Source organism: Triturus cristatus, chromosome 4_2 (genome assembly GCF_964204655.1).
Source record: "Triturus cristatus chromosome 4_2, aTriCri1.1, whole genome shotgun sequence".
In the NCBI taxonomy this organism is placed as follows: domain Eukaryota; kingdom Metazoa; phylum Chordata; class Amphibia; order Caudata; family Salamandridae; genus Triturus; species Triturus cristatus.
Window position 1 is genome coordinate 420,907,058 of NC_140586.1, and position 6,465 is coordinate 420,913,522.

General features: G+C 45.6%; 1 pseudogene; it reads left to right on the forward strand.

Moving 5' to 3' along the window:
- The first annotated feature begins 747 nt into the window (after positions 1 to 747).
- LOC146834510 (sperm-associated antigen 1 pseudogene) lies at positions 748 to 4,294 on the forward strand (annotated as a pseudogene).
- Positions 4,295 to 6,465: the final 2,171 nt, after the last annotated feature.

Genomic DNA, 6,465 nt, shown 5'->3' on the forward strand with positions numbered 1-6,465 from the left:
TGTTGGTGGTGTTGTGTGGTATGGTCCTGTATGCTCTTAACACTTCAGTCAGCGCTGGTTGGATGTAGTGTTGAGTCAATTCGGCTTGTTGTATCGTTTTCTTTATAGTGGCCATGAACCTTTCGACTATCCCATTGGCCTGAGGACACAGGCGAGTGATCTTTCTGTGTCTGAAGTTCAGGTGATTAGCAAACTCTGCAAACTCATGCCCATTGAATGGTGGCCCATTGTCTGTCTTTACTACTGCGGGGATTCCCCACGCAGCAAACGCTTCATCAATGACTGGTATGACTGCAGCTGCTCTTGTGGATGAGACTTGTTGTGCAATAGGAAACTGGAATGTTCATCCATGATGACGATGATGTATTTCCCACACTTCAGTGGACCAAAGAAGTCGACAGCTACTTGTTGCCACACCTGGTCTGGGAGGTCGGACATTTGCAGCGAGGGATGCAGTTCTTCACGTCCTACGAGTTGACATTTAGGGCAGTTTTGGAGTGTGGCTTCTATCATCTGGCCAAGGGATGGGAACCAGACTCGCTCCCGGAACACTTTCTTTGTCACCACCACACCTTGGTGTCCTTCGTGTGCTAAATTGACAGTTTCTTGTCTCAGTTGTTGAGAAATGACGATTCTCCTGTCTCTCAGCAGTAGTTCATTGGCGCTGATTGTGAGATCGTCCTTGACCTGTCTGAATGATATGAGATCTTGCATGTTAACCGTGTTTTCACAAGGCGAGCTCTCTAGATGTCTCCACGAGTCTTTGCGGATTCGATGCATGACGTTTTGGAGCGTGACATCCTTGGCTGTGGCTTCTATGATGGCATTGAGTGGGACAGCAGGTGGTCGTGCTTGATCAATGACAACATGGAGATATTCTTCTACCAGTGAGCAACTTGTCCGCGTTGAGTCCTGCGGATGTCGCAATATGTAATCTGCCGAGTTTTCTGCCTTCCCCGGTTTGTGAATGAAGGTGTACGTGTAGTCTTGAAGGTGAATTGCCAACCTTTTGATACGTGGTGGCATCTTCGCACAGGGATTTCCGAAGATTGTTATTAGGGCCTGATGATCAGAGATGATCGTTAAGTGTTTCCCATAGACAAACCGATGGAAATGCTCACTCGCCCATACGACCGCCAGGTTCTCCTTTTCAGGCTGCGAGCATGTTTTCTCCGTGTCGGTGATGCTGCGACTAGCGTTTGCCACGATGTGACTGGGCTGAGATAGCTCCAAGTCTGACAAGGCTCGCATCTACTGTGATCTCTGTCTTTTTCCGAGGGTTGAAGTATGCTAGGTTGATGGCGGTACTCACTGTTGTTTTGATTTGATTGAAGGTGTGCTCACAATTGGCTGACCAGTGAAACTTTGACCTTGTCTTGTGAGTTCTCGCAACGGATAGCTGATGGTCGCATAGTGTTTAATGTAGCGTGCACAGTAGCTAGCCATGCCTAGGAAGGATCATATGTCACTGACATCTCGGGGCTGTGGCGTGTCAGCTAGCGCCGAGAATTTTTCAGGATCTGATCTCATTCCATCTTTGGAGAAGATGTGACCATAGATTTTTTGAGTGGACTTGTGGAACTCGCATTTGTCTTGGTTGAGTGTGAGGTTGGCATTGAGGAGGGCATGGCATACGCGATCAAGTGCTTTGTCATGTTCCTTGCGAGTTTCGATGAATACCAGGATATCGTCGCTGTAATTGAATCAGTTCGGGATATGCTGAATGACGCGCCATACCGCCTCTTGAAAGATTCCCACTGCCGAGGAAATTCCGAAATTGAGGCACTTGTATCGGAAGAGTTCTTGATGTGTGGTGAAAGTGGTAATGTATCGAGACTTGATCACTCGCCTAAATGGAGCCAAGTTCTTCTCGAAACTAGACTTATATTGGTGTTCACCCAGTTAGAGTCAGGAGTGAGTCCCTCTAGGCTTCGAGAGGTACAGACCTCTCTGCATGCTGTATTCTTTCAGGTGTGAAGCTTTATGTTAAACACTTATATCCTTTTTTCCCAAAGATGTTTTCCCAAAGATTTCTACTGGAATCTGATTATGCTGACACCTTCTATGCTGCTGATTTAGAGACACTTGATAGATGACCCTATATTTGATTTATGTTTAAAAGAGAGAGGCGAAGTTTCTTTATGGAACACCTGTTTGCTTAAATCTGTGTCTATACAATTGTGGTTATTGCATATTGATTTGTCTTTCAGTTGTGCCCCAACCTACTGAGAAATTTCAGCGTACCTTTTGTGTTCCTGCATTTATTTAACGCACTTTTGCTTTGTATATGTATTGGATCGATTGAGTCTCCAAAAATAAAACCCTTAGCTAAATTAAGCGATTCCTGGTTCTTATTGTGGAGTTACATAGGCTTCACAAGTTTTAAAAATGTATTGTTGATGTTTCCTCCCTTTCAATGCTTTGTGTCGGCTAACAAAGGTCCCTACGACCAATGGGGAAAAATCTTTGATGACTTGACTAAGAGATTACGTTGGAAGGCCCAGTGCTTCATCACTAGGTAACAGATGGGCCACAATGGCGTGGAAATCTTCAGAAGCCCCCAGCACTGTGAGGTGGATGGCTGATAAAATAACCTGGGCTGCAGAGGCCTGAAAAGAAAGGGTGAGGAAAATGAAGATAGCTATTACCATTTTATTTTTCATCCCCCGTCCCGAACAGAGTGTCATGACAGGGGCAGGGCTGCTGCTGAGTGACAGCAGCAGGGAGATAGGTGGCCTGGCAATGCACTGTCAAAGTGTGCACGTCCCTTGAGCCGGCCGTCTTGAGACGGCCAGCCAGACATGGGCAATTTGAAACATCTAACCCAGCTGTCTTAAAACAGCTGGGTCGGAGTAAGTGCAGGCCTCTAGGACACTGTGGAGCACCGAGTGAGGCTGCTCCCACCAATACTGGCACTGCTCTCACAGCATGAGAGCAGCACCAGGATTGGTTAAGGGAGTTCCAGCATCCAGTTCCTGTGGGCGTCAGGGAAAGAAGACTCTCAAGAGCGATGGCAATGAGCTCTTCCAGCACGGCCAGTTCAGAGAGGCGTTGGCCAAGTACTTGGAGGCCATCGACAGCCTGGAGAGCACCGGAGTGGCAATCCCGGAAGAGCTGAGCATCCTGTACTCCAATAGAGCAGCGTGCTACTTGAAGGATGGCAACTGCGGGTCCTGCATTTATGACTGCACCAGAGCTTTGGAACTCCAGCCATTTTCTATTAAACCTCTGCTTCGTCGAGCTATGGCATACAAATCTGTGGAGAAATACAGGCAAGCCTTTGTTGATTTTAAAACAGTTCTACAAATAGACAGTGGAATCCATTCTGCAAATGATAGTATTAACAGAATAACAAGAACTTGAATGCACCTCGATGGAATAAATTGGAAAGAAAAGCTACCCCCCCATTTCAGCTGTACCTGTGTCAGATCAGTCACATCGATGGACTGGAAATTCTAATTCCTCCAGTAGAGCTAAAGATCACCCACAGATTAGAAGTAAAAAAGCTGAAGAGATGTTTTTGACACTCAAACAAGAAGGGAATGGATTTGTGAAAAAGGCACAGTATAAGCAAGCAATTGGAAAGTATAGTTCATGTGTGGAGTTAAATTCTGAAGAGAGCTCTACATACACTAACAGAGCCCTCTGTTACTTGAAGTTACACCAGTTTGATGAGGCCAGACAGGATTGTGATCGTGCTCTTCAGCTAGATGACGTAAATGTCAAAGCATTTTATAGACAAGCTCTTGCTCAGAAAGGATTACAGAATTACCAAGCCAGTATCAATGATCTCAGTAAAGTACTCCAATTGGATCCAAATGTCTCTGAAGCTCAAAAGGATTTGGAAGAGGTCACACAGAAGCAACAAACATCACAGCCAACAGCCACGAAAAGCCAAAAAAAAGAGACAAATACAAGAGGTGGATGAAAATGGCGAAGAAGAAGTGAAGACATTTGTAAATTACTTTGAAAGTGAAGGAGTCAACAGCAAGGACCCTGTGGCCATGAAACTGACTGTTTCCCAACCTACAAATGCATATGATTTTAAACAACTTATGACTGCAATAAAGACAGAGAAAAATACAGCTGCCTGTGCAAAACTTTTAACAACAGTTGAACCAAAGGATTTGCCAATCCTCTTAAGTAACAAATTGGAAGAGGATACATTCCTAATAATTATTCACTCTTTGAAAAAGTATCTGTTGGAAAAGGACCCCAATCTTGTTTACCAACACCTTATTTCCTCAGTAAAGCTGAACGATTTCAGGTGTGTTGGCAGTGTAATTTAGTCTAAATCCTGTCTTGGATTGAATAACCTATATAGCTTAACTATATATGGATGTAAATGCAGGCACCTAACATTTTTGAAAATTAACATTGTATGATATATAGCTCCTCTGTTCTGAGCAGTGGGGGCATTACAGGGAATCCCCCCTGACTTAGCGAGCTGGCCCGGGGACTTTGTATGAGGCCGATTTTTTCATCGAGGATCCTTCTCAGGGCAGTGCCTGACCTCAAGATAGCGGATGGGGCCAGTTTTGAGTACCACCGCGGGGTCTGCTGAGGCTTCGGGGCACTCCCAAACTTAGCGTTAGGGGCTTTCTAGCTGATCCCCCCTTGCGATGGTGCTCTATTCTTGGGGCATTTCAAGACCGGGGTGTCCACTGTAAGGACGGTCCTGGACAACACCTGACCTTAAGATGGTGCCCGCGCCTTTGACTCCGTACTGCCCGCAGTCTTCTCTGGTTCTCTGGCGGCTACCACTCCCGGACGTCGAGACTCCCGCTGACAGTGCCTTGATAACATCAAAACATTAACCCCCACTCACACCTGGGCTTAGATCCGACTGCGGTTCTCATCTCTCCTACTCCCACGTATGAACTCGACTTTTTCAGATTAACCCTGATCACTATCCTGACAGCGGAGTCCGAGCAACTTGGCTGATGCCTGGTGGAGCTGCCTAGTCAGCTTTAGAGGACATCAGCCCTGGTTCACCCCCTCGGTCGTCACCTACCCAGCCGCACATTGGGCACAGTTTCTCCCCATCTCTCTGCTTTGTCTCCTTCCCCCCCTCCCTCCTACTAATTACCGTACCACTGCTTTTGTTTTTGTCTTATGTTTAACCCTGATCATTATCCTGACAGCGGAGTCCGAGCAATATGGCTGATGCCCGGTGGAGATGCCTAAACAGCTATAGAGGAGATCGGCCCTGGTTCACCCCTTCGACCGTCACCTACCCAGCCGGATATTGGGCACAATTTCTCCCCGTCTCCCTGTTGTCTCCTTCCTCCCCCTCCCACCGACGAATTACCGTAAGATTGCTTTTTTTTGTCCTATGTTTAACTATGCTCTTGTAATAGATGTAACGTGTAACTTGTAACTCACTGATCCTCATGTAAAGCGCTCTGATACCTCAGCGCTATATAAAACTCTTCAAATAAAAAAATAAAAGAAGAGCTCCGGAGGACGTCGTAAGGTAAGTCTTTTAAATTTAATTTTGTGAGCGTGTCTATGAAACTAGACCAGGGGTGTCCAACGCAAATCCAGGAGTGTAGGATCCAAGCTAGATTTTCCAATCATCCTAAAATAACATAATCTACAATAACATCAGTGAATCTAAGACACAATAACATACAGTAAATCTAAGACACTATAACATACAGTGAATCTAAATGGAAGTCCTTTACATATTGGTTATCTTGCAAATCTGGCGCGGATCCTGGCCTTCGTGACTTACATTTCAAAAACGTGCACTGGACAATAGTGTATGTGGCTATGAAATAGGAAGGTAACTTGTGTGTGCCTCTTATTTTGCTGCTGAACACAGAAATCAAGTTCAGGCTGAGAGCCCAGCTCAGCTGACTCTGCAGTGTGTAGTTCTTGCACTTTCTCATGATTCTGGTCTCTCGGGCCTGGACTTGCAGTTCTTAACATCTCTGCTGCCGCTGGGAGCTGACATTTTGACCCTGCTTCCTGGCTCGCCTGCTCGTCTCACTCTTGTAGAAGATGTTCTTGCGTGGTGCTCAATAATGTTAATAATGTCTCAAGGGTTGATTCACGAGCACATGTTGTTTCATAGACCATGACCCTGCACTCAGAGCATGGTTTTATTTCCCATAATAGGACCGTTGGTATGTGCTATTTTTATCTAGGATATTAATGTGTTGTCCATGCAGAATTTCATGCCCTTTCCAGACTCCCAATCCTCGAAGGCCCCTTAGAGGAAGTAACTTTAAGAAAAGAGTTCTGTCCCTCTAGAGTTCATCTCCTTGTCCTGGTTTGTGGGGTCGGGCTATCATCAGTAGCTCTTTCTGCATGTTTGTAGTTTCATGTACAAAGCTTTCAACGTTTCAACATTTGCGAGTCCTTGGACATTAACATGCTAGCCCAGTTCGATATTTCCATCAACATGCATTGGCAAGGTCAATTGAAGTGGACTGATACATCTTCTGCAAAAATGTGTTT